Genomic DNA, 9767 nt, shown 5'->3' with positions numbered 1-9767 from the left:
CAACCGGAGCCTATGATACAGCAGGGTACACCAGGAGCCAAGGTATAGGCAAGCCAGCCCCGAACTAAGTCAAGGTCAGGAAGCCCCCCCTGAGAACCAGATGCAATAACTGATCAGGCAGTCACAGGTCAATAGGTCGTACCTGAAACAGATTATCTCATAGGTCCCCTATGAGAGTCATGTAAGCTAACCAAAACAATGCACACACCGTAGGCCCCACCGATGTAAGGGGCTCCTCTTCACTTGTATTGGGAATGTGGGCGTAGGAAAAAGTAGTCAATTTAAGCCAATTAAGCCTGTCAAAGTAGACAAGTGATCCAAAATAAGCCTGTCCCCCCTTTCGCACAATATACATATCCAACGTCAAACATTTCACCAAACAGTGAAAGGCACTCGTGGAATACAATAAACAAACTATAATGTCAAATAATGGAGCAATGGGACGAAAATGCAAAGGGTGCTCGATTAAGTAGTCCACAGAGTTGGAGAAGAAATGCAAAGATCAAGAAATGAGTACAAAGTTCAAATCCAGAAAACAGGAAGTAGCAAAAAGGTAAAACGATGGTCTTCCGCCTTTTGTGACTTTACGCCACGTAGAAAGGCACGGTGCAGGTCAAGGGAGAGGTTACTAGCACTTCACCCTGACCCGTAGTCTCCAGGGAAAGGGTCGAAGGACATAAAATGACAAGTCAGTCCGACATTAGAAGAATAAGGAAAATAATCACAGCGCATTGGACAGTAAGACCAGAAATATTTTGCTAAACCAAAATTTTTAACACAAGGAACAACAAAACAAACATCAAAAGAAAAGAAAATACGAAAGAATCATACCCAATGTCATTAACATAGCGTTCTATTGACCAGAAAATAACCAGGAAAAACAAAGAAATTGAGCAGCCTGTGAGTTTTGTACATTGGCGTGTAAAATATATATAGATGAATTACAGAAGAATATGTAAAAACTTTGATGAGATTGTGTACAAAGTGCTGTTTTATATGAACTTACAGAGCATTAATGGGGGTTAACATTTAATTTCTTATAATTTACAATCAAACCAGAAAAAGGTTATATGAAGTGACTGTCCCAATCACATTTCACAAAGTTAGATCTGTAATATAAAGAAACAAATTAAGTAATTTATTTATCAATCATGTATTGATAATCCACCCCTAACAAAAACATTTTGTCCCAAAAATGAATGTTATATGGTGCCATGCCAAATCTAATTTTTATTAATTAATTAAATATTATAATTATTTTTAAATGTGCAGTTGTCCTTTTAACTCATGTTTATAGCATATTATTCACAAATTTAATACTTGTACAACATTTGCTCATCTAACACAGGTTTAGTTCACTATAGTACACCTGAACATTCAGTTTCAGCACAAAATAGTCCAATAGTAGAGTCATATATCATAAACACATGAGTCTTCAGTTTGTGTTTTAAGTAGAAACCAAAATGTGGCACAATATTTACTAGCCCACTGTTTATAATTATACATCAACAGCTTTCAGATCCACCATCGTTTGGCTTATTTTTATGTCAATAATATTCATTCAACAAAAAAAATGCAATGATTTACTAACAAGAAAAAAAAAAAAAAAAAAATAGAATTCCTGTATCTAAAGTGTAATCAATACAGTAAGTGGAGTAGCTAATGTATTCTATGTTGAGCATGATTCACATGTTATTCAACAATTTTGTGATTCTGCTGTAACCGAAAATGGTTTCAGTCATTTGCCAAACCAAGTTCATTTGTTAGCTGAATGCAGACAATACAGATTTTTGCATTCAGATTGTTGTGTGATGTGATCTGTCAGATGGTGTGACACCAGGTCTTATGGTGAGAGTTTCAGAATGAAAAAATAAGGATTTTGTAATTTATCATTTAAAATTCTTCCATGGTCTCTTTCATATTATAGGTGTTTACTAACGTATATAACTATAGGTGTGATTGTTAAAGGCATTGTCCGCCTGCGTGTAGGTGCGCAGTGTGTAAGAGTGTTTTTCAGTGTGCGTTTGCAAGAGAGTATGTGAGAGTGTGTGTGTGTGGGTGAGAGCCTGTCTGCCCCTCTCACGCCCCCGGTCTCTCCTTCCCTCTGCAAACTGAGGTTAACTGAATGCCTGTAAAAATGAATAGACTAAGAGACGCACATATTATTAGGCAGTAATGGCTTTGTTTGCAAACATAGACTAATATAAACATTCATTATTAATTTACGTACTATTAATTGTAACGTACTTAAGTTCCTAACGACTTTTCAAGGAAAATAACACTTTCACTTGTAAAACATATTGAGCAAGGGCTGAAACATTAAATCATATTCAATCTCAGTATAGTCATAATTCTTATATAAGGTGGTTGATGCAGTTTTCTGGGTGGTTGCTACGATGTTGCTAAGCAGTGACTGTGGTATCCCATGTGGTTGTTAGGTGACTGTTAGCTGGTTGATATTATGTTGCCAAGTGTTTTTTTTTAAGTGGATGCTGTGACCAAACTCGAAATAGTGGTCCTTCCTAAGCACCCTGTCCTCACATACCATGTATTTATCTTTACATCTCACACAGTCTGGACAGAGTACAGTATTGATCTGTTACCAAACTCACATTAGTAGTGGTCCTTCCTAACCACCCTGTCCTCACATACCATGTATTTATCTTTACATTCACGTTGAAAGTTTTGTTATTTAATCTCCCTAACTTTCCTCCCGCTCATTCACTCTTCCTCTCTGTTACTGTTTTAACAGCGGATAATCCAGGAATCACAGTCATCAGTCTCTGTTGAAAGTAAGATGTTTAAATGTGTAATAATAATAGCAAAAATAACATGTGGTCATAATATGTCTGAAATCAGTTAACATTTACCTTACATTAAATTAAAATAAACTTGATTTTAAAAGGAGCGTTATGTAAGTTTTAGCATACAAATCAGAATTATCAATTTGCTGCTCTTTGCTCTAAAATGTTTGTTACAATGCTTAAAAAAGTTCTTGGTTTCCAAAATATATCTTAAATGAGAGCTCCGATGTGAAAAGGATTGTAGGGTGTAGTGAAACATAATTACGAGTGCTAACCTTTGCTGAATACCACAACTCTGTCTTCTCTATGTGTTCGAAAATCCACCATTTTCTTCAGTTTCTCCAAACAGCCCTGGCCTCTAAAAAGAGGCATCAAGAACTTTGAAAGTGCACAGGAAGTTTATTAAATAAGTCTTTTTACATCACGATAGCACTAAGCTAGTTCTCTGGGCGCTGCTGTTGTTGGCAAGTCACGGTCGTCAGTCGTCAGTCGACCATGAATGAATAGGTAGGATAGGGGAATCTTTCTTCACAATTGAATTCTAGCTCTTGCTGAAAATTTCTGGTTACTGACAATATGAGATGGAAGAGCACCAATAACAAATTAAATAAACGTTGCTAAAAATGTTTTATTATTCGTCCTGAAACAGCGACTCGCCATGACTGAACTTTAAGATAGCTGTGGCCAGAGAGCTAGCTTAGTGCTACGCAATGTAAACAGTCTATTTTAATAAACTTTCTGTGCACTTTCAATGTTCTCAATGCCTTGTTTACGTGTGGAACTACTTTGAGCTTGTTAGCGGTGGAAAAAATTATTTCTCTGCATGAGCAAAATATGCTCCTATAGCGCCCATTCTAAAGCTTGTTTGGAGAAACCTGAAGAAAATGCTGTGTTTCTGAATACTGGGGGAGAATGGAGGTGAGCTATTCAACAATGGTTAGTACTCGTAATTATGTTTTACTACACCCCAAGTCCATTTCACACTGGAGTTCTCCTTTAACACCGAAGTGGTTTGGACTTTGGAAATTGTTGAACTGTTTGAAGAATAAAATTTGTACTAGTTTTGGTAATGAGAATATACATTTTTAAAATGAAAACTAGCTGTTATCAGTCTGAGATAAACAGTACATCAACAACCTTCCGATCATGAACTCTTTAAGCTTCATGAATTAAAAAAATAGGATAAGTAGCTGTTTTTACACTGTCATTGTTTCCAGTACCAATTTTTTACTTATAGTATTGTGATTTCATGATTGGAAGGTTGTTGATGTACTGTGAACTTCATTTACAAAACCCTGCAGAGGACTTACAGAGGAAAGTAGAAGCATAATTGTATCCTCTGACCTTACAAATGGTCCAACTTTATTGAAAATCGTTATCTTATTTGTCCTTTTTGACCAGTCGCGTTTCCAAACTTGTATATATTTGTATGTTAACGGTTGTTTGGTCAGTTGTCAAATGTTAACTAGTTATTTACACGTCACTTGTACGTCTTTTAATTAAGGGATTTGTCAAGTCATATTATCTAACACAAGGTGGTTTAGTGTTGCTTAGTCATCTGAAGTAATTACCTTTTTTTTATATAGTAAGCAGTGGTGTATGGCATAGAGCATGCCTTAAGAAGTCTGAAGGCTCAAGGCTATCCTGTGTAAGTTTACTGGAACAAATTACCTCAAACAAATGATACTCCTCGGATGTAAACACTGTACTTATAGTATGATTTTTCTTTTATGTTTCATATATAGGACATCAATTTATCTGAGGAGGAGTGTAGTGTAGAAGACAGTTATTCATCAGGAGAAGAGTACATTCCAGATTCTGCATCTGAAAGCTTGGACTCTGAATATGACATTGACTCTGACAAAAATCAAGAAAAAACAAGAAGAGAAGATGGGCAGATCCTTTTAGAGACATCAAGATTGGATATTTCAGAGGACGTTCAGATTAACCGTTCCATTGGAGATGTTCAAAACAGCAATGAGACTACAGTAACAGAAGAAAAATTGGAAAGCTGCGTAGGAACAACTGAGAAAAATTATTGTTTTGTGTGTGGAAAGCCTCAAACTAAAATTACACGACATTTCAAAATACATGAAAAAGAATGTCTAAAAATTGCTCAAGCTCTTAGCCTCCCCAGTGGATCCAAAACCAGAAAAATACTGTTGGAAAAAATTAGAAATGAGGGAAATTTTAAGCACAATGCAGAAGTACAAAAGACTGGAATAGGTTGTCTGAAAGTAAAAAGGATCCCAAAAACTAGCAACAGAAAAGAAATATTTGACTACTGTTTGTACTGTAAAGGAATGTTTGCGAAGAAAGAACTGTGGAGACATGCACGGAGATGCCCTTTAAAATCTATAGCCCACAGAGAGAGCTCACATGATGCATTTAAAGACAGAAGAAAAGTTTTGGGTGTGGCAACCTCTCAATCAACCCTGTCCCAACCCATATCTGATGGTGTGTGGAAGATATTGTCGAAAATGCATCAGGATGATGCGTCACTTGCAGTGAGAAATGACCATTACATACTGCAACTTGCTCAGTCATTATTTAATAAACATGGCCATGACCCATCTAAACATGAATACATTCGCCAAAAAATAAGAGAACTTGGTCGATTAATTGTCACCCTTCATAATACTACGAACATTCATAACCTGGAAGAAGCCATACAGCCCCGGAACTTCATCACACTCACCAATGCAGTAAATGATGTAGCAGGATTTGATGGTGAAAACAACAGCTACAAGTCTCCAAGCCTTGCTTTAAAAATTGGTCATTCTCTGAGAAAGGTCAGTGACCTCATACAGTGTCGAGCACTCATGACGGATGATCAGGAGGGCATCAGATCTGTCGAAATGTTCCAAAAACTGTATGAAGCCAAATGGTCAGAGTTCGTCTCCCATTCTGCTTTGTCAAATCTAAGTGAAGCAAAATACAATAAAGCTTCCTCTCTGCCACTAACTAGAGACATACAAAAGCTCCATCAATTCTTAGATCAGGAGGCAGAATCAGCACTGAAGGTTCTAAAAGGGACATCATGTGCTACAAATTATGCTAAACTGTCTAGATTGACTCTTTGTCAAGTCATTCTTTTTAACAGGAGACGGGCAGGCGAAGTGTCAAAGATGACTGTTAAAAATTACCAGGACCGCAAGACTTCAAAGTTAAGTGATGTGAACTTTGGCCTGTCTGAGATGGAAAAAAAACTTTCTGAGCATTTTGCCAGAGTTGAGTTAAGAGGCAAAAGAGATCGAAAGGTTGCTGTTCTTCTCACTCCCAAAATGACCACTGCCCTTTCACTTCTTGTAAGCAAAAGACAGGAATGTGGTGTGGAGGACTCAAACACCTACCTTTTTGGAATTCCTCGATGTCAGAGCCACTACAGGGATCAAGACTGCCTTAGATCCTATGCAGATTTGTGCGGTGCAGAAAACCCAGCATACTTGAGGTCTACAAACCTAAGAAAACATGTTGCTACGATCAGCCAGGTGATGAACCTAAAAGATAATGAGTTGGACCAACTTGCTGATTTTCTTGGGCATGATATACGAGTGCACAGGGAATTTTATCGCCTGCCAGAGTCCACAATTCAGGTGGCAAAAATTTCTAAACTGCTATTGGCTATGGAAAAGGGAAGTCTGTCCAACATCCAGGGAAAGTCCCTTGACCAGATTGATGGTGTGTATTATTGCAAAGGTGATCCACATATGATCTGAAATGACAAGTGTACTTAAGTTTATTTGTATTTCAGATGAAGTGGATATGAGCAATGCCAGCAAGGAAGGAGTTGAGGCAGACATTTTTACCACTTGGCAAACTGAGGGAGAAGGTAAGTGTCTTTCTGCTACTTAATGTGATTTTTAACTATGGGTTTTTAACTATGGGTTACATTACAGTATTACCACCTCTAATGGCATTTTAGACATCACTTTGTTGTGACTGTATAGCAGGGGCACTGGGCACTAGTCCAGGGTATCTGCCATCATGAAAATATCAGATTCATCACACTTGGCTCTAATAATAAGATGCCTCTGAAGGCTTTAGGCTTGGAACTTAGTAGAGTGGTAGATCTCCAGGGCCGGGCATCCCTGTTCTGTTAATGCATTTAAATTTTTTAAGTTCTACTAGGGGTGGGCGATATGGCCTTCAAATATTGTCACAATATTTTATGATATGTTTGCGATAACGATATTCAATAACGATATATAAACAATAATGTTTTTTTTTTCCCAAAAATTGTTTTGCAGCCAACTGTTTAACTGTAACTGTAAAACAGGGTTCAGTGCTAAAACTCAATATGCACATAGGGGTGGGCGATATAATATCGTTTACGATAATACAGGTGTTGTACCGAAATCTGACTCCCCCACAGAATCTGACTCCCCTTCGCGTGCAGGCCTGCTAACATTCAGCCCGATTTAAACCAAACATTTTTTAATAAGTAGAGCTTTAACTGAACTTTTTACAAAAAAAGAAAACATTTGGGTGGTTTGAATGAGCGAAATCAGTTCAGAATGATGTTAATTAACATTGCAACACTGAAGACGCATAGACCTATTATTTAAGAAAAATGTTTTAAGAACAGATCTCTGAAAGATTAAAATGCCAACAATGCGAACAACAGGCCTGAACATTAGTAAAATAGGCTACAAGTATGCTGTCTGAATGACTTTCCTCTAATCTAATATAATTTAACATGGTTTAAGAATATAAAATACTTTCTAAACAAACAAACTATTTTATATTGAGCTTTGCCTACATCCAAAAACGCACACAAAAACAGTAATACGGCTATACACTGCACAATCATTAAACCATAATAGATCAAGAACAATATCATAATTACTTTCGTGTTCTCTAATATTATTAACAATGTTTAAGAATATAAAATACTGTCTGAACAACAAATCTTTTTTATTTTAAGCGCAAAAACACAAATCGCAATAAGGCTATGCACTGTACAATCATTAAACCGCAAAAGACCAACAATTTGCAAAAAGAAAACATGCACAAAGAAAAATAAAATTGGATATATATTTTTGTTACATAGTAAAGGCATATCAAACTATCAAACAACATGTAGTCTACTTAAAACTTCAAATATATTGCACATATTGCACAGTGCAGTGCACACTGCGCAGGTCAGAGCTGTGTGATAACATTCTAATGTGTTCAACTTTAAAAAAAAAAAACAGTTTGATTTGTTACTTTGCTATATTGCGATTATCACGCCATAACTTTATATAAAATGTAAAAAGCATTAAAAAAACTGACATCACAGACCAATTTCTTGAGCCCGACCCGGCCGACTTACCCCGCACTCGTCATGTTCCTCTACGGGGAGTCCAGTCACCAGAACCGAGCCCCGTGCACAATCAATGACGGCTCCAACGCGTGCGAGCAGGTCCTTGCCCAGAATGCACGGATCATTGATGTGGAACCTGTGAAGGTGTACAACAAGTTCATGGGGGAAGTTGTCTTGTCTGGCGCTCTCATAAATACTATTCTGTGACACAGAATACCAAGGGCCTCATGTACTAAAGGTGCGTACGCAAAAAAACATTGCGTTTTTGTCATTTGGCAACACTTAATGTTAATCAGTGCAGGGTTGCAGAGCTGGAGTACAACACAGCGGGCAGTGGAGAGCCAGGCTGGGAACATCAGGAACAGGGCATCTCCATACATGTAAAAGAGATAGATAGAGAAAACAGAAAGGAAAGGAAGAGAAACAAAAAGCAGGAGTTAGAAAGGTTGTGTAATGATTCTGATGAGTAGAAGAGCAGGGACGATTCCTGAAGTGGACACATCCAGGCAGACCGGCCGGCCGCGCATCTCAGCACGTGAGAGAGAGAGAGAGAACAGAGAGGGGAGGGAAGAAAAAGGGGTTAGAATGGTTTTATAAAACTCTGCTGGAGTGGGATGGGCACTGGTAGCAGCAGCTCGGGACATGGGGAGAGAAAGAGAAAGCAGATGATTAGGACAGGGTTTATATTTGCTGGATAAGCTGTAAGAGGAAGACATTGTAATGAGACATTACTCAAACGCTTGAGCAAATCGAAATGTTTAGAAGAGTCTGGATTTAAAGGTGGTGTTCCTCCAGAAGTGGTGAATGCATTTGGCACAAATCTGGAAAAGAAAGACTGCATTATTGCTGACAACACTGGCAAAATGAAGCTACTCTACTCTGCTATCTCTACTCGCAGCCAAGGGGGACTACATCTGACGACTACAGGCTCAACGGAGATTCAAGAAGTTCCAGCCATTGTGGATGACGTCTACACTTTCGAGGGTCTGGTCTAGGGTTGGGCGGTATGGCGGTATTTCGGTATACCACGGTATTTAAATATGGTGATGGTATTGTAAAATAGTGCAGTATATTAACCACGTGACGTGCCAAACCTGAACTTTGAAAAACAGATGTTTAAAGACATTCTGCGCATTCACAATGAAAGAGCAGTAGGAGTGGTAAGCAGTTGGAGCTCCCTGATTGGTTATGGGGTGGGGCTTCTCACTGAGGCGATCACACAGCAAAAACTCAATAAACTCTACAGGTTTCACTAATTTTCACCAAAATTATCGCCACAAATAGCCACATTTGTGCTGAAGTGACAATAAATCCCTATACTAACCAACCAACCACCGAAATAATCAGATTTATCAGTTTATCCTGCAGCATGGGGTGTTCAGTGTGAGATACTCAAAGTTACAGCTGTTTCCTTAAATATTCCTCATCTCCTATTTCTCTACGTTTTTTTTGTCACTCACGCTCATATTCTAATCCCATACAGAATTCTGCAGTTTCCTGTCATTATTTCGCAGCTAGCTCGAGCGCTGTAAATATAAGCAATTCCGAGGACCGCGAGGCGCTGCGCGCTGCACCCCGCAACCCCTGCTCCCCTTCGCGAGCAGAAACGGAACAACACCACCCGCTGTTAAGCTGCTGTAGTGGATACTGTAATT

This window comes from Astyanax mexicanus, chromosome 4 (assembly GCF_023375975.1).
Source record: "Astyanax mexicanus isolate ESR-SI-001 chromosome 4, AstMex3_surface, whole genome shotgun sequence".
Lineage (NCBI taxonomy): Eukaryota > Metazoa > Chordata > Actinopteri > Characiformes > Acestrorhamphidae > Astyanax > Astyanax mexicanus.
Note: the sequence above shows the minus strand (reverse complement) of the source record.